Source organism: Amblyomma maculatum, chromosome 3 (genome assembly GCF_055883805.1).
Source record: "Amblyomma maculatum isolate TAMU_Amacu chromosome 3, ASM5588380v1, whole genome shotgun sequence".
NCBI classification, from domain to species: domain Eukaryota; kingdom Metazoa; phylum Arthropoda; class Arachnida; order Ixodida; family Ixodidae; genus Amblyomma; species Amblyomma maculatum.
The window spans coordinates 50,325,142-50,352,878 of record NC_139346.1 but is presented as its reverse complement, the minus strand read 5'-3'; the positions used below and the strand labels follow the sequence as shown (position 1 = coordinate 50,352,878).

The window sequence follows — 27,737 nt, the reverse complement described above, 5'->3', positions numbered from 1 at the left end:
TGCATGCTAATTGTGGACCGTTGTCACTGCGGACGACGTTTGGAATTCCGTGGCGTGCAAAGACGCTCTTAATGGCTGCGATGACTGCCGGTGCTGTTGTAGAATGCAGACTGATGACTTCTGGAAGCGTGACCTGTAGTCGACCAGAAGCACATAATTTTGACCATTCAGATGGAAAATGTTTATTCTTACCTCCTGCCAGAGAAGACTTAGAGTCTGTGAAGGCAACATCGGTTCTGCGCGTTGAACGTGTGTTTCAGAATACTTGGCGCAGTTAGAGACGAGCGTTTCGATGTGGTTGATTCCAGGCCGCCATACTGACTCCTAAGCAACAGTTTTGCAACGAGTAATACCCCGACGCCGTCGTGAATGAGGCCAACCACAGAACGCTGAGGAGCCAAAGGCACGACAATGCGGATTCACTTCAGAAGAACCCCGTCACAAAAACTGAGATCCCCCTGATTCTGCCAGTACTTTGTAACGTAAAGAGGTAGCCTTCACTGCCTGGGCCAGCCTTTAGTGCAGTATTCAAGCAGAAGGTTGCACTCACCACCACCAGCGTGTGTCTGGCGAAGCTCGTCTTGACGTGTAGAGACGAAATCTCAGAGTGAGCGAAGAATCCATTCCACAAAGACCTCAACTTGATCTGCTTGCCTGGGCAGTGAACCATCCGTTGGTGCCCCTGTGAGCGTGTCAGCAGTGCCTAATAACTTACCGGGTACATAGAGCACTTGGTACCGGAACCTTATCAGCTTCATTCCGAAACGCCGTATCCTTGAAGGCAATAAGTCAATATCCATGGACCTCATGAGCGCCAGAAGTGGCCGGTGATTAGAATCAAGGAAAAAATTGAATATATATATATATATATATATATATATATATATATATTCAACAGGAAGGTTGATGTACCGTGCTTCCAACATCATGTACTTGTATCGCGTAGGTATGCACGTACATATATAGTCAGTTCTTAGGATACACCAAAGTTACTACATTGACCCAGGCTATTCATTTGAAACCAAGGGAAGGAAAGCGTAGCAGGGGGCGGCAGAAAGTTAGGTGGGCGGATGAGATTAAGAAGTTCGCAGGGGTCAAGTGGATGCAGCTAGCACAGAGCCGGGTTAAGTGGAGAAATATGGGAGAGGCCTTCGCCCTGCAGTGGGTATAATCAGGCTGATGATGATGATATATTTATAACGCTTATATGTCTGGCCTGTAGCGGGATGTGCTGCTGTAAGCACGAACACCAAACGACACACACCGCCGCTGAAGAGGCCAAAGACCATCAAGCTTAATTGCACCGAAATAAATAGCCGGGGAAGCAGTGGCGGCACCTTGTGGAACAAACACACACTGCATCCCTTCTTGTTTAAGAAGGAACAGTTCTTTTTTTGCAAGAAGGAAACACAGCCCCTCACAAGTCCAGTCGTTTCGGCACTCACACACATTAAACCCCCTTTATGCAAATACAGTATAAAATACAACACAACTTCTCACAAATCCAGTTTCTTCGGTCTCCAGATCATTCTTCCAAACCGAGACACACGAACCGATGACACCCTTCGGGGTATCCACGACATACGACCGGGGGCGCTGGGCTGGTCCCAGAAACATAGTAGGGCTATTTACGTCCCGCACCCAGACTTGCTCACCAGTCCGAAGTGGGCGCTGTACTTTGCCTGCACGCCTCCGGTTAAAGTCCCCTGCCTGGGTCCTCCGATTAACTCGATCTTGGCGGTTAAAAGAATGCGACGAGGCCCAGCCTGGCTGAAGTTGCTGTGCTATCTTGGAAACTCTGGTCTGCAGGCGTCTGCCCATGAGAAGTTGTTTAGGACCCACAACGTTGATGCCAGGAGTGTCCCTGTAGGCCAGCAGAGCCAAGAAAGGATGGTCGGCTTTGCACAGTTGGTTTTTGACGGTTCGCACCATCATCCCAACCTCGCCATTGGACCGCGGAAAACGTGGGCTGCTGGTGACATGCCTGAAGCCTGCGCAAATGCAAACAAGTCATTGCATGCTAATTGTGGACCGTTGTCACTGCGGACGACGTTTGGAATTCCGTGGCGTGCAAAGACGCTCTTAATGGCTGCGATGACTGCCGGTGCTGTTGTAGAATGCAGACTGATGACTTCTGGAAGCGTGACCTGTAGTCGACCAGAAGCACATAATTTTGACCATTCAGATGGAAAATGTTTATTCTTACCTCCTGCCAGAGAAGACTTAGAGTCTGTGAAGGCAACATCGGTTCTGCGCGTTGAACGTGTGTTTCAGAATACTTGGCGCAGTTAGAGACGAGCGTTTCGATGTGGTTGATTCCAGGCCGCCATACTGACTCCTAAGCAACAGTTTTGCAACGAGTAATACCCCGACGCCGTCGTGAATGAGGCCAACCACAGAACGCTGAGGAGCCAAAGGCACGACAATGCGGATTCACTTCAGAAGAACCCCGTCACAAAAACTGAGATCCCCCTGATTCTGCCAGTACTTTGTAACGTAAAGAGGTAGCCTTCACTGCCTGGGCCAGCCTTTAGTGCAGTATTCAAGCAGAAGGTTGCACTCACCACCACCAGCGTGTGTCTGGCGAAGCTCGTCTTGACGTGTAGAGACGAAATCTCAGAGTGAGCGAAGAATCCATTCCACAAAGACCTCAACTTGATCTGCTTGCCTGGGCAGTGAACCATCCGTTGGTGCCCCTGTGAGCGTGTCAACAGTGCCTAATAACTTACCGGGTACATAGAGCACTTGGTACCGGAACCTTATCAGCTTCATTCCGAAACGCCGTATCCTTGAAGGCAATAAGTCAATATCCATGGACCCCATGAGCGCCAGAAGTGGCCGGTGATTAGAATCAAGGAAAAAATTGAATATATATATATATATATATATATATATATATATATATATATATATATATATATATTCAACAGGAAGGTTGATGTACCGTGCTTCCAACATCATGTACTTGTATCGCGTAGGTATGCACGTACATATATAGTCAGTTCTTAGGATACACCAAAGTTACTACATTGACCCAGGCTATTCATTTGAAACCAAGGGAAGGAAAGCGTAGCAGGGGGCGGCAGAAAGTTAGGTGGGCGGATGAGATTAAGAAGTTCGCAGGGGTCAAGTGGATGCAGCTAGCACAGAGCCGGGTTAAGTGGAGAAATATGGGAGAGGCCTTCGCCCTGCAGTGGGTATAATCAGGCTGATGATGATGATATATTTATAACGCTTATATGTCTGGCCTGTAGCGGGATGTGCTGCTGTAAGCACGAACACCAAACGACACACACCGCCGCTGAAGAGGCCAAAGACCATCAAGCTTAATTGCACCGAAATAAATAGCCGGGGAAGCAGTGGCGGCACCTTGTGGAACAAACACACACTGCATCCCTTCTTGTTTAAGAAGGAACAGTTCTTTTTTTGCAAGAAGGAAACACAGCCCCTCACAAGTCCAGTCGTTTCGGCACTCACACACATTAAACCCCCTTTATGCAAATACAGTATAAAATACAACACAACTTCTCACAAATCCAGTTTCTTCGGTCTCCAGATCATTCTTCCAAACCGAGACACACGAACCGATGACACCCTTCGGGGTATCCACGACATACGACCGGGGGCGCTGGGCTGGTCCCAGAAACATAGTAGGGCTATTTACGTCCCGCACCCAGACTTGCTCACCAGTCCGAAGTGGGCGCTGTACTTTGCCTGCACGCCTCCGGTTAAAGTCCCCTGCCTGGGTCCTCCGATTAACTCGATCTTGGCGGTTAAAAGAATGCGACGAGGCCCAGCCTGGCTGAAGTTGCTGTGCTATCTTGGAAACTCTGGTCTGCAGGCGTCTGCCCATGAGAAGTTGTTTAGGACCCACAACGTTGATGCCAGGAGTGTCCCTGTAGGCCAGCAGAGCCAAGAAAGGATGGTCGGCTTTGCACAGTTGGTTTTTGACGGTTCGCACCATCATCCCAACCTCGCCATTGGACCGCGGAAAACGTGGGCTGCTGGTGACATGCCTGAAGCCTGCGCAAATGCAAACAAGTCATTGCATGCTAATTGTGGACCGTTGTCACTGCGGACGACGTTTGGAATTCCGTGGCGTGCAAAGACGCTCTTAATGGCTGCGATGACTGCCGGTGCTGTTGTAGAATGCAGACTGATGACTTCTGGAAGCGTGACCTGTAGTCGACCAGAAGCACATAATTTTGACCATTCAGATGGAAAATGTTTATTCTTACCTCCTGCCAGAGAAGACTTAGAGTCTGTGAAGGCAACATCGGTTCTGCGCGTTGAACGTGTGTTTCAGAATACTTGGCGCAGTTAGAGACGAGCGTTTCGATGTGGTTGATTCCAGGCCGCCATACTGACTCCTAAGCAACAGTTTTGCAACGAGTAATACCCCGACGCCGTCGTGAATGAGGCCAACCACAGAACGCTGAGGAGCCAAAGGCACGACAATGCGGATTCACTTCAGAAGAACCCCGTCACAAAAACTGAGATCCCCCTGATTCTGCCAGTACTTTGTAACGTAAAGAGGTAGCCTTCACTGCCTGGGCCAGCCTTTAGTGCAGTATTCAAGCAGAAGGTTGCACTCACCACCACCAGCGTGTGTCTGGCGAAGCTCGTCTTGACGTGTAGAGACGAAATCTCAGAGTGAGCGAAGAATCCATTCCACAAAGACCTCAACTTGATCTGCTTGCCTGGGCAGTGAACCATCCGTTGGTGCCCCTGTGAGCGTGTCAGCAGTGCCTAATAACTTACCGGGTACATAGAGCACTTGGTACCGGAACCTTATCAGCTTCATTCCGAAACGCCGTATCCTTGAAGGCAATAAGTCAATATCCATGGACCCCATGAGCGCCAGAAGTGGCCGGTGATTAGAATCAAGGAAAAAATTGAATATATATATATATATATATATATATATATATATTCAACAGGAAGGTTGATGTACCGTGCTTCCAACATCATGTACTTGTATCGCGTAGGTATGCACGTACATATATAGTCAGTTCTTAGGATACACCAAAGTTACTACATTGACCCAGGCTATTCATTTGAAACCAAGGGAAGGAAAGCGTAGCAGGGGGCGGCAGAAAGTTAGGTGGGCGGATGAGATTAAGAAGTTCGCAGGGGTCAAGTGGATGCAGCTAGCACAGAGCCGGGTTAAGTGGAGAAATATGGGAGAGGCCTTCGCCCTGCAGTGGGTATAATCAGGCTGATGATGATGATATATTTATAACGCTTATATGTCTGGCCTGTAGCGGGATGTGCTGCTGTAAGCACGAACACCAAACGACACACACCGCCACTGAAGAGGCCAAAGACCATCAAGCTTAATTGCACCGAAATAAATAGCCGGGGAAGCAGTGGCGGCACCTTGTGGAACAAACACACACTGCATCCCTTCTTGTTTAAGAAGGAACAGATCTTTTTTTGCAAGAAGGAAACACATCCCCTCACAAGTCCAGTCGTTTCGGCACTCACACACATTAAACCCCCTTTATGCAAATACAGTATAAAATACAACACAACTTCTCACAAATCCAGTTTCTTCGGTCTCCAGATCATTCTTCCAAACCGAGACACACGAACCGATGACACCCTTCGGGGTATCCACGACATACGACCGGGGGCGCTGGGCTGGTCCCAGAAACATAGTAGGGCTATTTACGTCCCGCACCTAGACTTGCTCACCAGTCCGAAGTGGGCGCTGTACTTTGGCTGCACGCCTCCGGTTAAAGTCCCCTGCCTGGGTCCTCCGATTAACTCGATCTTGGTGGTTAAAAGAATGCGACGAGGCCCAGCCTGGCTGAAGTTGCTGTGCTATCTTGGAAACTCTGGTCTGCAGGCGTCTGCCCATGAGAAGTTGTTTAGGACCCACAACGTTGATGCCAGGAGTGTCCCTGTAGGCCAGCAGAGCCAAAAAAGGATGGTCGGCTTTGCACAGTTGGTTTTTGACGGTTCGCACCATCATCCCCACCTCGCCATTGGACCGCGGAAAACGTGGGCTGCTGGTGACATGCCTGAAGCCTGCGCAAATGCAAACAAGTCATTGCATGCTAATTGTGGACCGTTGTCACTGCGGACGACGTTTGGAATTCCGTGGCGTGCAAAGACGCTCTTAATGGCTGCGATGACTGCCGGTGCTGTTGTAGAATGCAGACTGATGACTTCTGGAAGCGTGACCTGTAGTCGACCAGAAGCACATAATTTTGACCATTCAGATGGAAAATGTTTATTCTTACCTCCTGCCAGAGAAGACTTAGAGTCTGTGAAGGCAACTTCGGTTCTGCGCGTTGAACGTGTGTTTCAGAATATTTGGCGCAGTTAGAGACGAGCGTTTCGATGTGGTTGATTCCAGGCCGCCATACTGACTCCTAAGCAACAGTTTTGCAACGGGTAATACCCCGACGCCGTCGTGAATGAGGTCAACCACAGAACGCTGAAGAGCCAAAGGCACGACAATGCGGATTCACTTCAGAAGAACCCCGTCACAAAAACTGAGATCCCCCTGATTCTGCCAGTACTTTGTAACGTAAAGAGGTAGCCTTCACTGCCTGGGCCAGCCTTTAGTGCAGTATTCAAGCAGAAGGTTGCACTCACCACCACCAGCGTGTGTCTGGCGAAGCTCGTCTTGACGTGTAGAGACGAAATCTCAGAGTGAGCGAAGAATCCATTCCACAAAGACCTCAACTTGATCTGCTTGCCTGGGCAGTGAACCATCCGTTGGTGCCCCTGTGAGCGTGTCAGCAGTGCCTAATAACTTACCGGGTACATAGAGTACTTGGTACCGGAACCTTATCAGCTTCATTCCGAAACGCTGTATCCTTGAAGGCAGTAAGTCAATATCCATGGACCCCATGAGCGCCAGAAGTGGCCGGCGATTAGACTCAAGGAAAAAATTGCCGACGATTAATTTACTTTCTAATGCGAAATTTGCGCGCAATGCGAAATTCGCAAAATTTAATAAAACTTAGAATTATATTTGTTATCGAATATATTCAGAAATATACTGCAAATGCAACACATTCATACAAATTATGTAAAATCTACTATGATATGTTGCACTGTATTGTCACGTGGTGGTGACCAGGGTCGAGGACACAAATGAAGAGTCGGTGATTGCACTGAAGAAACTCTATTGGGCTGACTTGCGCCCGCAGAAGAACTAAACTCGGCGGCAGCGGTAGCAACAAACGTGCTTGTCGATCGTCGAACAAAGAATGCCCGTCGCACTCGTCATCGCTCAATTTAAAGGCTGCTCAGAACAATCTACATAAGGTCGCGAACTGCTACTAGCACAACCTGGAACTGTGCACTTGCGTTGGCAGTCATGAGCTTCTCGAATATCTTCCTTTCCGCACTGCGGACACCGTGACTGCACAGGGCAAAGGCAGACATCCGCCCGGTGTCCAAGTTTGCCGCACAGTATACAGGCTGGTGTTGTTTTCGTGTACAGGCGTACGGGAAGCGCCTTCCCACAGTAAAACAGGTGAAGAGGAATCTTTCTTCCTTTGTAAGTGACGGCCGCTATGTTCGACGAACCTAGTTTGCCTTGTCAGATGGAAGGAAAGATGCACTAGATGCGATCCTCCTGTGAGGGTACAGACCTCAACCTGCGACCATCATCATCCTACGGCTACGCCAGGCAAGGCCTCCTGCACCATAAGGTTTGGGGGGGGGGTTGTTTCGGGGAGCGGGCTTTTTCCAGCCAAGGGGCTCATGCAATCCGGCTTGTTCCTACTGGTGCGGAGTCGCAGTGCATATGCACCACGCCCGCACCACCCCGGTGGGTCGAAGCCTGACGCGAGAAGTCTTCTAATATCTCACTTCTAGTTTTCCGTTTTCTTCTTTGAAGATCACCATGGGGTGTCCTCATTCTTCAAAAACTTTTTCTCCCTAAGTGGCGTCTCTCTTTCTCTAGGTGGAACCATAGTTCTTTTCTGATTTGACAGATTTGATTCTGACAGATAGTACGAAGTCATCGTTTTTGTTAGCGGCATGTCGCATTCGACGGCTCTGAATGTCCATTTGATGTGCAGAGCCCTTGCGTGAATATCCAGATCGGGCAGCCCCGGGCTACCTTTGAATCTGGGCAGGCAGAAAATGGCTCGCTTTATCTTATCGGGGCTCCCTGCCACAAAAAGCGGTATATATGTTTCTGGAGCTGTTTTTTCCTGTCTGGGGGGATGTCAAGAATGCTGGCCACAAAGCTGAGGGCAGAAATCAGCATTGTCTTGATTTATGGTGGCCTGCGCAGTCAGGGGACATTTTAGAGCACCAAGATTGTGGGTTTTGATGCTTAGTTTGTCTTCAGCCCTATTACAATTTCTAGGCGCTGGTCCAGCTGAATCGAAGAAATATCCGAGGATTCGTGTCTCGCGAGTAACAGAGTTCGATTGGATAGTGGTAGGGGAGGGGGTCGTGTTGAAGGCCATAACAGTGGACTTCTTGTGATTGAGGCGAGCCCCACCCACTTGGCAGTACTCCGTAGCGAATTTAAGTAGTCTCTCCACTGATGCTGTGTCTGGCACCACCACAGAAACGTCATTCGCGTAGGCGAACACTGGAGTGCAGGGAGGGCCCGCTGGCAGTGGTGTCTTGCGGATGCCGCCATCTCTAACAACTTGCAGGAGGGGTTCAATCGCTATGATATAGAGCAACGGGGAGAGGGGGCGACCTTGTCGGACACCCCTTTCCACGGGGAATGGCATTGAGATGCGCCTTTGTACAATGACTGCTGCTTGTGGTGCGGCATAAAGCGCCTTGCGCATATTTATGTTTTGTACGGGAATGCGCGCGAGCTCAAGTGTCCTAAACAGGTACTCGTGACTCAGGCGGTCGAATGCCTTCTCTTGGTCCAGGGAGCAAACAAAGCCATTGAAGCTGCGTGATTCCATCCAAGTCAAAAGATCTCTCAGAGCCATGCTATGGAGTTTAACGAGCAGCCTGGGACACAGCAAGCCTGGTGCGGGCCTACTATTAACGATAGAGCAGGCGTCAGACGTAAGGAGAGACATTTGGCAATTGCCTTGTAGTCCGTATTTAGAAGGGTTATTGGTCTGCAAGCTTTAATGTCGCTGCTCCTGGAGGTGGCCTCACACAGGAGTGTGATCAGGCATTCGTTCATACTTGGGGTTAGTTCCCCTCGCTCTAGGGCGTCGTTTGCTAAGCTGCTGAAAGCGGTCTTTAGCGACGGCAAAACGTTATGTAAAAAGCTGGCGGGAGTCCATCCATACCCGGCCTTCTGTTTGGCTTCATCTGTTTTAGGGCTGTGTGTAGCTCTTCAGACGACAGCCATGTGTCGTCCAGGTTAGGTGCGTCAGTTGCTGCCTCCAGCTGGAACGATGTGGGGGCGCAGGGCTCAGCAGCATAAAGGTCGATGTAGAAACCGCGTGCTAAACTCAATACCTGCTCAGGGTTTGTAGCAATATGGCCGGTGAGTGGATCTTCGACTGCAGAGAGGGTTTCCTTCTTTCTGACAAGGCGACGGCGTAGCAGATGACGCGAACACCATGCCTCGGTTTCCCATCGTTCAGCGTGTGCTGTTGCGCGAAGTCTGTCCCAGCGCCGATTTAGAAGACGATGGAGTTCCTTACGCAGGGTGGCCAACGCCGCGGGGATGCTTGCTCCCTGAGAAAATGGGGCCGATAGCGCGATGATGGCATCCGAGACTATTCGGATTTCTTCTCTCTTTTCCCGCGCCATCGTCTTCCCCACTCTTGGAGGCAAATCTTGATGCAGGTTTTCATATTATCCCAGCTTTCTGCATCCATGTTAGGGGAGACGTAACGCTTTATAACTTTGACGACTTTCTGCTGGACACGCTCGTCATCCAGAAGTCGCGTGTTTAATTTCCAGCAATTTCCCCTTGAACCCTTCCTTCCGAAACTCCAACAGAATTTTGTGCTGAAACGGAGGTCAAAATTTTCAATTTGTTCTTGCCGGTGAATATAAGTTTCTTGAAGTGCGAGGATGTCGATCTTTTTGGCGCGGGCTCTGTCTATTGTTTCGGCTTGTATCGCAGCTTTAGTAAAGCCGCGAATGTTTAGCGTTGCGAGAACGAAAGAAAATCCAGGATGTAGCTAAAGGAAGGAAGGGGGGGAATGCGTGACCACCTCATGAGGAAGGAGCGGTGTCATGAGCAGTGGGAGAAGCAGAAGGTGACTCCGCAGTGGAATCGGCGTCGTAGATGTCCGAGATGTCCGAGTAGCAATCACAATTCGTTGTGTTGCAAATGTGACAGGGAGGTTTGCTCGGCATTTCTGTTTCAGTGTTAGAGCTGCTCTCGCGTATTGGTGGAGGGTTTCCAGAAACGCACGCTTCGTCAACGGCGCGTCGGCGGAAGATTCCGATGATGCTGATGGCGCTGATTTTTTGGTTTTCTTCTTTCTGGGACTGCGCTTGCGGTTGGGGCGCACTGTGGTCGTATCCATGTCCCTCTCTACATCTTCTTCAGTTTCAACCGATCGGTCTTTTGTTGCGGCAGCGACGCCGGCTGCACACTCTTGTTCCTCTACCGTGGTGGCCACTAAGGGCACCTGGCAGTGCCCAGTTTCAGTTTTCTTTTCAGGGTTCTGTTCGGGCGCTGTAGAGGGTGCGGCAATGTTCGTAACCGCTTTCCCGGCAGCGGACGTTGGGGGCACCTCGTGGTTTTCCTAAACAACTTCTGCTTGTTTTTTCTCTAACTCTTCAGATGGCGCGGCCACAGCAGTCGCCTTAGGGTGCCCCGATGCCACCTCCGCCGTTCAGGGTGGTGCCAACCTTTGAACAGCCCCACGCCGCCTCTTGCTCGCTCCGACGCCATTTTGAAGCACAGCGACCGGTTGGAGTGGTCGCAGTTGCTCAGCGCATGCAGAAGCGCTTGCTTTGTTTGCTGCACAGTGGTTGCTGTCGTCTCGCGAGTGATTTTACTTTGTGTTCGACCTTATGAATGACAAGCTTGGTAACTCCACCGAGCCAAAATGACGGGCTGTTGTGTGCCAATGTGCACCGGGGGCCCGATCCTCGATATTCGCCTTTTCGGCCATGTTGTGACGTACCCGTGACGTAAAATTGGGGCGGCGCTAAAACGCGTATAAACAGAAGTTGATGACGAAATTTAAAAAACAAGGAAAAAAGTGACAAAAAATAACGCCGTCATCTGCTACTTGGCGCCGATTACAAAAATGCCAACGCTGCGATGCCGAGAAGCTGAAGGGTTGGTGCGAACAGTGTTTACGCTTTATACACGCGTCGCGCGGCAGGGCATATACGTACGTATACATTGCGGCTGTACTGTACTATTATAGTTACGGTAGTTGCGACCACAGTGCATCATAGTACACACGCTGTCGGACGTCCAGCAGCAGCTAGGCTGAGCGAACGGCAGTACTCGACGCAAACCTTCACAAACAGCCGGTCGTCAAGTGTGAGCGATGCCTCATTTGAGAGGCCCGCATGTGGCTAGCTGTGCGTGTTTCATTTATGGACTTAGTCGCGCAGAGAAATCGGCGAGTATCAGGATTGAAGAATTTGTTTACGAATACTGAGAATTGGAAGCGCCCAACAGATTTTCGGGCTGCTGCAGTTGCCTTATAGAGAAGAGACGCACCTGTCCGACGACAACGCTGGCCTTCTCAGGGTATCACTGTCGTTGGAAACTGCCTGCGGCAGCCCACCATTTCCATCATGTTAGCAAGTCTGCTACGGGTATACGTGTCGGCTTCAGTGGCGTAGCGTGCGGATATCGGCCCGGTGGAGCGGCGTAGTGAAAACACGCATAGTGGAGGGCTCGAATAGGCCATATATCTGGCGATCCTAGCATGCGCTGACATCGGACCACCTTTAGCGTGTTAATTCCATCGAAATGCGATCGTCGTAGCTGGGCTACGCACATATTGCGGGTCAGAGATCCGAGCGTCTATAATCATAACTGAGCCATCGCGGCGGGGACGTTTTCACGCAGCCGCAAAAATAAGCAGATAAAATTTTCTGGCAGCAATGAAAATGCAGTAAAAAGTGTATCCAGATGCCCACTGGCAGCAACAGGTTAGCTTTCACGCTGATGGCATTTAATGTGCCCTGAATTAGACATAGCACGCGCTGTAGGCACATTTCACCGCATGCAGAGTGTCACTGTGTTGTGGCAGGTGTATTAATTACCTCGTTAAAATAAAAAAAACTGTCGGTATTATTCTGCTTGGTTTCTGAGCACGTTGCATAAAAACATTTTATAAAAGTAGCAACCCTGCTCGTCTGATGCAGGTGCACATCACACCACAATGTCACAAGAGAAACAAAATTTGTCAGGTACAGCCTAGTTCCTTTGCTACTGTTTACCAGTTTTGCACTTGCAATAGCATCCGGCACTTTCTTTCAGTGCAGCAAGATTCCTCAGCGGAGAGAAGGGTGATGAGGTCGGCTAGAGAAATGCCTTATATACTATTTGATGCTCAGGAAGTGAAGGAACAGACATGAAGAGTGAATATGATATATGATGCCTAATTACAATGAGCTAGATGCAGTATGGAAACCATTTTCTTGAAGCAATTGTCATTGAATGTAGCATTTATGCACACATTAACCAGTGCACGTGCTACACAAAGCCCGAACCTGTCTCTGCGTGAAGCAAGGCAGCCAAAGTGGAAAACAAGCGTGACTTTAAGGACACCGTAAGTAAAAAGTAACAGCAAAAAAAGAAAGCAGAAGCATGCACGGGGACAATATTAGACAAAAAGAGGCATGAATTGCAAGGCTGATGTGGCCTGCAGCACACCAGGGTGGTGTTCTGGATTTTTTGGCAGAGGTTCATTGATGCCAGGTGATAATACTGTATGATTTGTATTGGCTTTGCCATCCCCTGTGTGCTCTTCCAGCAATGCATAGTGTCCAACGTGCAACTGTCTAACATCCACTCTCTACACTCTGACTCAAAAACATGCCCAAATGAACCTCACCTGAATAAGGGCATACATATGGGAATAAAGCATGAAATTTAATTTTTCGACATTCTGATTGCATATCATTGGAAAACTAAACGTGATTTAAATAAGCGTATAATTTGCAGCTAGTGTGTCTCGTATGCATGGTTTTTCCAACAGGTTGCAGTATAGCTTCTGTCCTTTATTTTGGTAAAACATGCACACTTTAATAGACCTGCTACTCACGTAACACATTCCCTGTAGCTTTAAACAGCTCGTCGTTGATTAACAATTGGTGTATCATTTGCATTCGGTACTTTTTGGCATTTTTTTTTACATACACCTGACATGAAGCCTTGCTTATAAGAAAACTGAAAATTACAATATACAAAACAAAACAAAATTTATTTACAGCACTGCACACTCTACAATACACAGCCTAAAATGAAAGGCTGTCACACATTCAAGTAATTGCAGTATTGTTGTACTTGTACAGCTCGTCGCCATATCTGAAAGGTGGCACGGGTTTGGAGTCCAAAGAAGAGAAACTAGTTATACAAAGCAAGGGAACACAAGATAGGGTCAAAAACCCATCCTCCAAGTGTTTGGCCCAAGATAACCCCAGCACCAGCAAAGCAAGCACCCACTGTTTTACCGATGAGTACCCAACACCACTGAGGATTGGTCCCCAAATGCTCAAACCACTAGGCTGCAACTACAGTCAAGGGATGCTGTGCGTTCCCCAGTATTACCAGTATCAAAGATTATGGAACTCAACGTCATTTAAATGGTAGTCGGCACCTGGGACAGAGCAAGTATTCCCCGATTCTGTTATGGACAGGGCAAATGTAGTTATAGTGTGTGTAAGAATGATTTTACCTGTGCATAAATGCCTGCCACACCTAGAATGTTCCCTTTATGCAGTCTACCAAAAAGCAGAAATGTTTGTCTCAGGAAGACAAGCCTTAAGCATTATTTCAGCAAGTCACTCAATGTGACGGCTATCAGGCAAACCAGCACAGCACTTGAAAACTTCATGCTCTAAAAACAATTGTGGGGACACGCAAGCTCAGCATTTACCGCTATGACACAACAGCTTTTATGGCTCCTGTCTGCAGACTCTCATTCGCGCGAATCGACTTTGCTACTGCTAACACCTAGTATTTATTCCATGATACATATCAGTAGCGTATACCTGTAAGTTATCCAATTATGTGGAAGACCACTTGTCTAGATACCTATAAAGCCCACTCTAACCAAGCTGTACGGATGCGTTTCCATGGCCTAAGGTTTTCCTCTCTTATTACCCAAAGATCCTGCAAGGTTTATCACCTCACACATTCATCTCAAAGGTGAAGCCAGAGACATCACATGGAGTACTCGGTCGTGTCACCTGTCTGAAATGTGCCCAAGATTTTCCACTCACAACGTCGCGTTTTGTGCAGAAAAGAGGCTTTAACGTTGCTGCATCAAAACAAAAAGCAAGAAGCCAATAGCTGAACATCTACGCTACATTAGGCTCTGCTGGCTCGCAAGACATTTGACCACAGTGCCAACAGCCAAGTTATAGATGCAGCTGTGGCAGAGGCTGCACCATAGAAACAACAGATGAATGTGGTCAAGATAAAATGAAATCGCTTTGTTCACAAATTTTTCAATACATCTTGAAAAAGAATGGCTCACTTATGGATAGTATGACGTCTACTGTGTTCAATAGGATTGTACCTTCAGGAAGTTATCTTTTGAATGCAATCTTAAGAATATATTGTGGTGTTCAATTTAGGCTGTACACATCGCAGACGTGCAAAATATGGAACACATTCTGAGGGTTAAATGCAGAGAGGATTGCTGAAGCTGATATGACAGGAAAGCATAGGGATACTAGATAACGTAGAAAACACGTGACAATAGGATAGGTGCCAGTGAGACTAGTGCAGCTGTCACTTATGAGAGCAAAACGTTATACAACTCAGTATTAGCACAACGGTACAAAATATTGAAAAGTGGTTCTACATAAATGAAATGAAAGTGATTGGCATAAAATTTATGCCCCTTCCTTAAATTCCTCAATTTAAAGCTCACAAAGAACAATGAAGATAAGGCTACAAAAGCAACTAAGAGAAAAAATAATGAAGCAGTTATACACAGCTGCAATCATTCGATAAACATCTCGAGTGATGAAGCCGTGCTCCAGTGGCATAGAGCATGAATATGTGAGCTTTACCAACCCTGTTTTACCATATGTGAGTGCCAGATGGCATGTGGCAGCAGCAAGAATGTGTCACGAAGCAACTGGCCCAGATGGCAGCCTCATAATAGGGGTATGGAAGGTCTACACACAACGCTATCATGGAGGGAGATATTTTATGGAATAAGATATGTAGCAATGCACAAAAGGAGCAAAGCATTTTGTAGAGCTGCAGTCAAAAATTTATGAAGGACAATCTTATCAAAAAATTTTTATTTCATTCCTGCGCTTATGCATCATTATTGTGACTATGGGTTATATAGTGAAACATCAAATGTCAAGCAATTTATCTCGTACACAAATGGATGCATTCTTTCCCCTGCGAAGCCACGCTCAAGAACTTTTGCCAGTGGGTGCACATGCACATCAATATCACCTAGTTACAAAACAGAGAAGTCAATAGTTGCCTTTGTAAAAAAACTGAAGAATACAAAAATGTTCACTGATAGCCGAGCCACACAAATGATACAGAGGTTAAACAGGTTATCTGGGATCTTGATTAACATCACTAAAAAGCATCAGTAATTGCAGTGCGAAATGAAACTGGCAAATTTTGCAAAAGTGGAAGCTAAAATTGCGAAAATGGGTTGACAAGTTGGCAGGGGCCTCATTTTTCGTGCATACAACAATGAAAGACAATGACCACCAATAGATGCACAAATAATCCTTGGGAAAACTAGTTGATTGCTGTTCATCTACATTCAGCATATGAAGGAACCAATAGAAAACAAGCATAAAGGCAACCAAATACAAAGAAGCACAGCTCGCTTCACTCTGCAGTTTGTGGAAAAACAGTGGGCCCCTCACGTTTCACCCTAGTAGCACACAAGATAGGTGTAACGAAATGGACTCTGCTATGGTACACGACTGCAGACACATCCACCAGGGTGCACGTATGTCAAATATTCTCACTGAAGTAGTACATCGCAGACTGCCTGCTTGCCACAAACACCGAAGTGAATTGTGAACTATTGGTGCATGCACGTCCTACTCAGAATGGCACTTCTGGAGGTAGAAGGAGAACGTTTTTGTACCTTCCTGTGTTTCATTGACATGAAGCACTTAATAAAATGCACACTGAGTTTAAGCAGAACCCAAAAAAACAAAGTATACAACAAAGAATGACAGCTCTCAGCAAGGGCCACATCACTTGTAGAAGGATACACTCAGTATGTCTACAGATGGTAGACAAAAATTATAGCACCAAGGAAAGGTTTGGTTTGGTTTGTGGGGTTTAACGTCCCAAAGCGACTCAGGCTATGAGAGACGCCGTAGTGGAGGGCTCCGGAAATTTCGACCACCTGGGGTTCTAACATCACACTAACGTGCACTAACATCGCACAGCACACGGGCGCCTTGCTTTTCGCCTCCATCGAAAAGCGGCCGCCGAGGCCGGGATTCAATCCCGGGTCTTTGGGAACAGTAGTCGAGCGCCGTAGCCACTGCGCCACCCGAAAGCTGAAAATGGTTCTTGCACATGCTATCAACAAAATGTACACCAAAGAGATGGTTATATCCCAAAACCAAAGAAAAAATTAAGACTTGGACGGCTTTTCAGCAGTATGCTATCGAACATGAAGCAGTAGGAATGTGCACATTGATCACTTGTGGCATATATCAAAATCATGACAGCGAGTGAAAATCTCAAGTGCAGGTGATCAAGTTGTTCCTGTCCGAGTTAATATAAATGTTGCACGTCGTCTTCCTTGTACTTGTCGATGTTCCTACTGCGATTACCATTTGCAGGTGGCGTCAATGTCATGTGATCTGCACACACTACAAGCTGTAACGATCTTCAAAAAGAGCTGTCCATCTGCTTAGCACTTCACATCTGATGTGGCCGTCCAGGGACAAGGCGTGGCCTCCCAGATTATAGAAACCTAGCATAGAGGTGAATGATGTTGAATATGGCCCCATGACTTCTCGCCCACATGATGACTTGGATCGGAAGTGCTGCAACGGCTGCACAAGGTCCACACGATCACCTGCAAATGTTTAGTGCCTAAATTATATGCAAATAAAATATCAAACACGCATAGCACAGGAACATTCAAAATCATCAAAGCTGCAAGCTAAGCTGCGGTAAAGTGTAATCTATGAATGCAAAAAATGGTGAGTGCAAAACCTAAACATAAGTGAACCATTTCCGTACGGGTAAAGACGGCTTGGTGGCGGAAATTGTATTGTGACGGCTAACTCTTTCTTTTCTTTTTTTTTTTCCAATTAAAGGAACGACTTATATCAGGCGATTTCACTTGTTTTTCCTTTCTCGGTCGTCGAAACCATTAACCAAGAAATCTTGACAACTACAAGCACACTCAGTTTTTTTTTAAGTTCGTGCAGTGTAGAGAGGTTGAAGAAAATTATAATGCGTCGTAGAAATAGGCAGCTAAAAGCAACGCAAAATGCTGATTAAAAATATCAAATACGCCGCATGCGTCCTGTAAGTATTCCTTTAATCTTCAGTCATTTCCCGCCTGCGTACAACTTGAATGCGAATGACGCTGTATCAACAGTCACCTTTACAGGTTTTCCTATTGCACTTACCTCTGTGATGCTCGACGTGCTGCACCATTTCTAGCAGATTGACTGCGTTGCCTTGCTGGTCGACACCCATCGAGAAGCCCGACACATTCCGGGAGCTCGTTGCTCGGGCGAACGAATACATTTCGTGCCATCCAACATCAGAGGCGTTCACCACTGGCGATCACACCCGAAACACCAGTAGCTCAACAGTTCAACACTCCGAGCGCAGGGCAATTCTCGCCTCGGAGCTTGCAAAGCCGCCACACTACACTCCTCGTCAGATGACTGATCTGACTGTACTGCCGAGCTATCTTTCAAGGCAATTTGGCAGCATTGCTGTGCTACAGCAAATCCTCGATCACTACTTGCAGACGATGAACGGCACGAAGACCACTCATAAGCGTACAAGTTCTTTCTTTCCTGCATGTAAGCTATAGTGAACTAGAATATATTCTAGTTCACTATAATGTAAGCGTACCTCCCTCCATGCCTCTCTCCATGGCCGCCGCCATTGCTGGGTTATCATAACCGCGCAGACCAATGATTTCTTACGATGGGAAGAAAGGGTTTGAAATAAGAAAGCAGTTAGCACCGTCACGCGGCCGCACGCTTCTGCCCCCATTAGAGATTGTCTCAAGCGTCCTTTATTTCATACGCGCTCATAATTTGCCTTTTTATTGCGTTTAAAAAGCCATACAAGGTGTAAAGTTATCCTTTTACTTTTAATAACAAGCTAAGAAACTACGGTAGGCTAACGGCTGAATAAATCAGCTTGCCTGTCGCCATAGTCTCATTAGCATAATTCGGGTACCTCGCCACTCGGCGAAATTATGGCGGCCAAACGTCAGCATTTGCGGTAATGGCGGCACATCAGTTACGTCATGACGCGTCAATTTGACGTAATTTAAATATGCTTGCGTATCACGTGTTTTACGTGACATAGCTCCAGCGAATCAAATTTGAGCATCCGCTCCTTCCCAGTATGCCATTATTTTCATCACATTGGTTAATCGAGCGTAAGTGTTCTCCAAACCACCATCAGTAACTTCGCTTCCACTCCAAAATCATTCGTATTTGTCATCCAGGCAACAAGGATAGCTCCGGTTGAAATCAATTTTCACGGCTACGTCATTTTGACGTAACCGCTAAAAGTGCTTGCCTCAACTGATGGTTTCGCACCCCAAGTTTGAAGCACGTGACTCTTTTCAGAGCCAATCAGAAAGACAATATGGCGCCGCCAGGGGAAGGCGAATATCGAGTATTGGGCCCCGGGTCAACGCGTAAAGGCCTACGCTGTTTTCGCTTTCCCCGGGACTCGGAACGGAAAAGGAAATGGGAAGCTCCAGTTAAGCGGGATCGGTGGAAAGCAACTGACAGCTCATATATCTGCGAGGTAAGTTGAAAACGAGTTTAGTCTTATCAAAGCGCACTTCGCAATTAAAATATACTTGCGCACGCCACTACTTTGTAGGTAGCGTGAATTCGCAAAGAATTATAACGTCGCACACCTTTTGATGCTTTCACTGGAAGCACTGGCGTTTGTTTACAGAGGAGTTCGCGTAAGTTGTATTTAGACAGCAGTGTCACCTGCAGCATTAAAAAAATAGTAAGACTGAGTGTGAGGTGCCTGATATTTTCGACAGAAGGTCTACAGTGATTTGTCTCGAGAGCGTGGCTTTCATGTTGGTGTCGCTTGAAACACCGCGATTTTCTCTGAGATCTCCGGAGATATTTTGCGGCTCTCATATCAAGGCGAGTGACTTTTTCTTATTAAATTTGAAAATATTTGAACCGTACTATTCGCAAGTGATATAGACGATGTTACGGTTGCAGGTATATTTGATTTACGCTGTTCGTAAGCCGAGTTTTTTTTTTTTACGAGAAGGTGTTAAGCTCGATAATTTAGCAACATTTTTTTAAAATCCCGTTTAGGCACCTTAAATAACTGGTTAATTTCTAAGCGCATTTAGTTTGTATCAATTTAAGAAAACGTCAGTACTCACATCTGGTGCCTTGTTTACTTTTTAGCGCCACTTTGAAGAGGACCAGTTTGAGAGGAACCGGCAGGATGGGCGCCGCCTGTTAAAGTCTACAGCTTTGCCCACGCTGTTTATCTTCAGATGTAAGTAATAATTGTATTGGAGCGCATTTCCAGCTGCTGTGTAGAAAACAATGACACCCATTCTTTTTATTAAAATTTCAGCTCCACCTAAGCGAAGAAAGCTCCCTGCAAAGCGGCCTGCCCAATGTGGGCCTGCTGATGGAGAAGGAACCAGCTCCTTCTCAACTGTAGCTACAGAAGCTGGCAATGACGACTTGACAGAATTCACTCGCGACAGTATCTCTTCTTTCGAAGAAAATGCAATTGAGCATGAGAGCAGTGAAAGTATTTCCTCGCTTTCATCATGTGAGCTACGAAAGGCTCTGCAAGACATGAAAAAGAAAAACTTTGAATTGCGCGAAAGCTTGTCCTCAGCGAAAAAGAAGTTGAATATCGCAAACAGAAAAACAAAGCGCCTGGAAAGAGACCTCTCTACGCTCACTAAAAATTTGAACTTTTTGAATGAGGACTAGAAGACTGCTTTGAATAGAAAGAGCCGGAAAGGTAGTGCATGGAGCGCAGAAACCGTAAAAAAAGCACTGCATCTGAAATTTGCTTGCGGCTCTGCAGGTTACGATTTGCTTTTAGAACAAGGAAACCCCCTTCCTTCACGAAGGACACTTTGTAGACGGCTACAACACCTGTCCTTTAAGCCCGGGGTCTTGAGTGAAATTATCAACATGATGAGGGTGAAAGTGGCTGCGATGTCAAACATTGAAAAAGACTGTGTGTTATTTCTGGATGAAATGGAGATTCGGAAAGGTGTCGAGCTAGATCGAAGTGGTGATGGCTTTCTTGGCAAAGTGACGCTCCCTGAAATCGACCAAGCAGCAAACCATGCACTCGTCTTCATGGTTGGGGGTCTTAACAGGCGCTGGAAGCAAGTAATTGCTTATCATTATACAGGTGCTTTTGTTAATGGAGACAAGTTGAAAGACTTTGTCTTCCACTTAATCAACCTCTGCACAGAGATTTCTTTGCGTGTGCTGTGCGTGACATGCGACATGGGGAGCTCCAACCGTGCGATGTGGCGTAGCTTAAACCTGTCTAGTTCCCGGTTTTCTGTCACTACATGCACAGTTCCTCATCCATACGACAATTCTATGTCGCTGTTTTTTATGCCAGATTCTTCACATGTACTAAAAAACATCAGAGGGCACCTCGTGCGAAAAGACCAGATGAAACTGAGTGAAGAAATAGCGGCGAAGTACGATTTACCAAGCACTGATGTGTCGATTGAGTATATAGAAGCTGTCCTGAAGTTGGACACAAAGCAGTTGAAGGTGGCACCTAACCTAAGTGCGCTGCATGTTTCCAATGGCCACTTCACAAAGATGAAGGTAGGGGTAGCTGTTCAGTTATTCAGTGAAGCACCTGCCGCTATCAGGTACTTTGTAGAGCAGAAGAAGCTGCCACCCTAGTCTGAAACAACAGCCTTGTTTTGTGAGGTGATTTTCAAGTGGTACACAATCATGACTGCGAGGCACCCTGTTGTTGCCCTCAGTTTATCAAATGAAAGTAAATACAAAGAGGTTGTCTCAACTCTGAAACTCGCTGTTGAAGTCGCCGAGAGTTTAGGCATTGGCATCAAAAAGGTGTGGAAACCATGTCGAGCAGGTGCGCTAATGTCCACTGCTGCAGTGCTTCAACTTCACGAGTTTCTGCTAAACAAGTGTGGCTACGCATTCTTCTTAAGAGGACGGTTGGCTCAAGATTGCCTGAACAATTTGTTTTCGGTGATCCGGATGATTTCTCCCGTGCCTAGTGCATATGATGTCAAAAATGCACTCAGAATTGTATCAGTCAGCCAATTCCTCAAAGTACCGAAGAACTCTGGTTATGAAGCTGATGACAACAACTACTTAGTGGATTTCTTTTCTGCAGAGATTAAAGAAGTGCAGAATGAATTCCAAGGAACCTCATATGATGATGATGATGATGATGACTGCACAGAAGTCGAGCCATTGTCTCTCATTGAAAGTGACATCGTTGCTCACTTGGCAGGCTATTTGGTGAAGCCTTTTATCAGCACTAAGAAACCATGCCCTGCCTGTACTGAGGCTCTCAGTGCTGACGAGGCTTCCGATGAGCATGCCCTTGTGCAGCTCAAGGAGTACAATCAAGGTTCTAGAAATCTGGAGTATGTGAGTCGTGCAGTCCTGCAGTTTGTTTGTTCATGTGAATGTCTCTTTAAGAAATTTTCAGAAGAAAATATTTGTCGTTTAGGTCACCCAATCAAGACATTGGCAAGTCTTATTGAACGATCAGTTTCTCTCCCACCTAGTGAGTGCACTGACCACCCAAGCATTATGACAAAACTGTTGTGCCGTTTTGTTATCATGCGACTACGTATCTACCTCCGCTGGCTGAGCGAACCGGATGAATCAGACGACGGTTACGGCAGCAAGACTGTGGCTGGCATTAACTTGCCGTAGAGCCACTTGCTTTAAATGTTACTCCATAGTGTACAGGAGCTTTTCTTGCAACTCTACCTTTCATGCTTACTTTATATTTGCTTTTTTTTTTCATTCTTTGTTCTCTTGTTGCGAAGGTTACACCACATTGTAAAAAAGCAATTTTTTCCCCTATGTCTTGTTTTCTTATTCCACTTGACATTAAATAAATAATTTGCAGAGCTTGCTTGTCTGCCTGTATTATCTGTTAGGGGCAACCCTGACAAGTTATAATACATATTTGTTTGGAACAATAAAAAGGCTCCACTTTAGGTAGTATTTATTTTTGTAATAGGCTAGCCTATTGCCACGGCAATTTTGAAAGCAACGTAGCAAATTCACGCATAGGCATCGTTAAAAATGCTGTTCTTTAACTAAACATTTATGGTCGTTTTTTTTGCGCACTTGTTGGCTTATTAATGTCTATAACTGTTATTTCGGCAAAAAATAAAAAAAAAAATAGAATGCTGCAGTTTAATTCACGACCTGTGTAGACTATATGCATGGCTTGTAATGAGTACATATGGGCTTGATAAAATAAATACGAAGGAATAATACGAGCAGAACCGTGCTTCACAAACTGAGGAATCGCGGCAGAGCAACTGGTGCGTGTATGTCAATGACACAAGCGATTTCTGCACGTCAGCGCAGCAAGAACTCTCCGTCGGTGTGCACCCATCAGAAAAATGAACCAAATGAAAATTTCGTGGAAATCTCAGGAGTTGCCTCTCAGGGAGTTGCGTCTCAGGAGTTGCCAGCACGAGTGCTGGTGCGCGCTGCTCCCAATAATCGGCTGGCTGTTAATTCACGTCTTCATTCCTTAAAACAGACGCAAATGTCCTCTTCTTACATGCCTTTACAGCGTGGTTCTCACCACACTTAGGGCACATGGCATCACACACTTAGGGCACATGACATCACACACTTCATGCCCATACGCGCCGCAACGCTCGCACTGTGGCGTGTTGCAATTCGCGCCCATGTGGCCTTCGTATCCGCACTTGCGACATACCCTCTTGACTCCTTCATACTCGCACTGGCTATTTGTATCAATCACATCCAGGAAGTTCGGAATCTCAGACTTCATCTCTATCTTGATCCGTCGGATCCCCGTGGTGACGAACGGGAAAACGGGGACGGTCTCGCGAGCATCGCTGACAATTTTTCCACAGGGCTGCAGTGCACTTGCCAACTCGACGTCATGGTGCTCGGATGAGTAGCCAAAGACGCGCACCAGCTTCGCGCGCGTGCCCCGATACTCAAAGAACACCGCAGTTCCCTTAACATCTATGACGGGATCCTTCAGGAATCTCTCAACAGCAGCCCTAGTCTTCAGGAAAATCTCGAACTTCCCGCCTGTGAAATCTTGAACGTTACCAAGTTCCGTTTTCGAAAAAACGTTTCACTAGGATCTTCGTCAGTTCTATCGTTGTAGTGCCTTGCGGCACACGGCCGAAAAACGTAAAAAGGCTTCAGCCGCTTGGCTCCTGGCATTGCGAGAACGTGCCGGCGAGCGCCGGACGTGCAAGTGTCCTCTCAGCGACGCGAGGCAAGAATGACGGCGCAGACGCACAATAATCAAATCAAAGGGCCAGCTGGCCAACTCACCCCTTTAGGTAACGTATCCGTCCTTGCGTCGCCTCCTTGCTATGTGGCGATCATGCGTGGTGGACAGCGGACAAACACAGTTGCATAACGAATCCTAGTTTTCTCACGCTCACCACTGGTGCGTCCGCGGAACAGAGCGCTTGCGAGGTGTCTTCGTCGGAAAACCTAGGGTCCACCTGTGTTATTCCTTTACACGTGCTTTCAGACGGCCGGAGGTAGGAGTACACTGCATGGACTGTGTCGCCTACATTAAATTCTTGAATTGCGAAGATATTTCTGAATATTTGGGCGTGTCGCACGCGGACGAGGATAATTTGTTTCCAAATGGGCCGAACGGTGGTCGCTACTGATGTGTTGTTCTTACCTGCGGCCATGTGCAAGGAACTTCGGAGCATGTTGCTTTTCCTGATTTGCTGAGATCTGGCGTTCTTTCAGGATTGATAATGATGAATGCATCTTGGTTGTTCCGGACGATAGCGGTCGGTCGCCCCACGCCACCCGTCAGTGTTTTGTATACTGTGCACCTCAGGGCTTCGTAAACAGTTACAAGAACGCAGATCTATTGCGGAGGCCCGCCCGATGTGACGAGTGCTCAGTGACCTAAGACATTTGCGAGTGGGCCTCAAGCAAACTTCTCTATATTGTTCTGTAGCTGTATATATTTCCTTTTATTTTTACCTACCCTTCTCTCTCTTTCGCTCACCTCTTTGATTTCCTCTACCCCTTCCTCGCTATCCCTTTATTTCCGCCGCCCCAGTTCAGGCGCTTCAGATATCAGATAGTAGATACAATTCCTTCCTACGCCCTTTTTTGACTCGACTTCAGGTTGCGTGATGTCGCATCCTTGACGTCACCTGAACTGACTGATTTAAATAACATTTTAGTATTTATACATTCAAATGTGGAGTTAAGCTTTTAGCTAATGAGACCAATTTCGCCTTCACTTTTACATTTTTGCCTCAAATAATTACCTATATAACTTATTGGTCTAATTATTTTTTGGACACAACATTACGTTATCTTTTATCAATTGACACCACTCATTAACCTTCACCACTTTTCAATTACTCACAACTGCTGCGGGCACGGTTTTGCGTGTTTTGCCTCTCGTTAATTTCCTAATCAACTCCTATTCATAGTAAAGCGGATGCTAAGGACCTTAAAAATTATAGACGAGTCAGCTTACTATTTGTTACGTATAAGGTATTTAGTAAGGGAATCGCTAATAGAATCAGGGAGGGCAACATTAGACTGCAATCAAGCAAAGGATCGAGGAGGTTTTCGGGAATGGTACTCTACTATCGATCATATTCATACCATCAACCAGGTGATGGAAAATGCTCGGAATATAATCAGCCTTTATACCCATAGCATTCATTATTACAAAAAAGCATTTGACTCAGTAGAAACCTAGGCGGTGATGCAAGCATTGCGAAATCAGGGGATCGACAAGGTGTACGTGAAAGTGCTGGATGATATACAATGTGTTCAAAGTTAGATTTTACTGATTATTTAAAAAAAGCAAAATGCCGTACGCTTATGCCGTTTTTGTGCATTGGTAATGCGGCCAGGCGGACACAAATTGCGGTAATAATTGTCCCCGTAAACTCAGTAATTAACTAAAATAAATAATTAAACTTTTTATTGGCTGAAGTTAGCGTGTATAATGATAATGAGAAATTGGAGGCAAATGCTTTTTAGGGCTATTCCATTTTGTAGATTTTATTAACGCGCCTGTGTCCTGAGATGCGCACATCTAAAGTTTTGTCCCAGATCGTCTAATTACGCATGCGAGACCACGGCTCTCGGAGTGAAGCACCTCCCACGTGTGACGCAGCTGTGGAGGCTTACCAAGAGAGTTCTACTTAGGTTGAGGACAACCCAGAGGGCTATGGAACGAAAAATGGTAGGGGTAACATTAAGAGATAGGAAGCGTGCAGAGTGGGTCAGAGAAATAACTCAAGTTAACGACATTCTAGTGGAAATCGAGAAGAATTGGGCATGGGCAGGACATGTAGTGCGGAGAGGATAACCGATGGTCGCTGAGGGTAACAAACTGGATTCCAAGGGAAGGAAAGCGTAGCAGGGGGCGGCAGAAAGTTGGGTGGGCGGATGAGATTAAGAAGTTCCAAGGGGTCAAGTGGATGCAGCTAGCACAAAACCGGGTTAATTGGAGAAACATGGGAGAGGCCTTCGCCCTGCAGTGGGTATAGTCAGGCTGATTATGATGATGATGTGTTGACAAATAACTTATTGGCCTAATTATTCTTTGGACATAACATTACGTCATTTTCTATGGATTGACACCACTCATTAACCTCTACCACTCTGTCGGACATGTTCTGTGGACGCGGTGAGTGGATGCGGTCTGCAGACAGAAATCTCTGAACATAGCGAAGTAATGCTTTCTCATTAATAACTGATCACCAGAGGTGCATTTCAGGAAAAAGCTTGGGGAACAATTGAACTCCGTCTATAAGGATATGACAAGGCAGAGATAATGGCTGCCGCCTGGTCCTCGCTTGTGGATATCAGTTCTCTTAAGCTGGCATTGCTATTCAGTTGATCAATAATCGCTTGATTTGTAAATCGATAATATTGCACATACTCATCAGCAGACAAGTGCGAGGTGCCATTATATGTGAGCGACGATCTGATATAGATATGAAGCCTCTCTCCAAAACTAAGTCTAAAGAACGTGCATACATGACATATGGTTAGCGGTCGAGACACAGTATCCAAGTGGCTCGGTTGGTGCTATTTTCATTGCACCTTTCCAATGGAGCTGCCCGAGAGTGGAGCCCCTGCACATTTTGGCATGTCATTAAGCCTGGTGGAGTCACACAGCACGGGTTAGTCAGTGCCCGGTCATGTAACCTCTCAATTAGCTTTACATAGGGATGATGTTCTGAGCGTAGCATGCTTCCAAAGCTTACTCTTCAGTTTCTGTTGAAGAGGCCATTACCTGTAATGCGTTAGAAGGAAAATACCGCTCAGCGACGTCGGCATACGGACCTATGTACACACAAGACCATGACAACAAGTTTCGACATATGAGCCCATCACAAGCAAGGACTGAAGACGCAATACATGGGCGTAGATTTATGGCTATTTGCTGTACTTACAGAGTTATACCATTAGAGAGCGCTCTGACGACGTGATGTAGGAACGCGGTAAGGACGTTTATTTATATTTGATTATTTTTAGGCATGATGAAGTTCAGTGACATTTTAGGCAGGCGCCCCTTGAAAATCCGTTCGGTATGTGGTTTCTACTGCTTTGTCTTGCACTTTAAATTCTTAACCCTTTATCGACGGGTGTTGCCTGTGGGCAACAAACGAGAAATCAATTTTTTCCCTTTTAGAGTTTCGGTTTCGGTTTAGTTTCTTTCAACAGTTGACCTGGCAACATTAATATCTGTCCCACTCTAGCGCCATCTGATGCTGAATGCACAATCAAACTACAAAGGCGGAAGAAGTTTGGCGCGCGCAAACGGCGTTTTCTCCTACGAGCTGTCTCATCAACTTCACGGCGCTAAACACAGGTTAGTACTCATTGTTGCTTATTGTGGCTCTAACATAAGCTGTAGTAGTGCTTCATGGTATGCTGATAGAATGGAATCTCTTTTAAGACGCGACTTGTTATCGAAATGACAGACTTTCAGTATGTTGCCTGAGGGCAACAACAGGCATTACGCGGTATTTCTTTTATATGATGGTATTATGCCAGCGTTCGTGAACTAATAAGTTCCCTTGTTTATGTGCGGTATGTATTGACTGTCTCAGACGTTACCGATTCAACTGTATGGGCAGAAAATATGGATCCTGGGATATTCTATGGGAAAAGACAAGCAAAAGTCCCACCGGAGCACAGTGATGACTCGGACCTCGCGTCCT

The 27,737-nt window shown here is 46.5% G+C and overlaps 1 pseudogene; it reads left to right on the top strand.

Annotated features, from left to right (window-relative positions):
• Window positions 1–10,967: 10,967 nt before the first annotated feature.
• LOC146194727 (uncharacterized) lies at window positions 10,968–21,201 on the top strand (annotated as a pseudogene).
• Window positions 21,202–27,737: the final 6,536 nt, after the last annotated feature.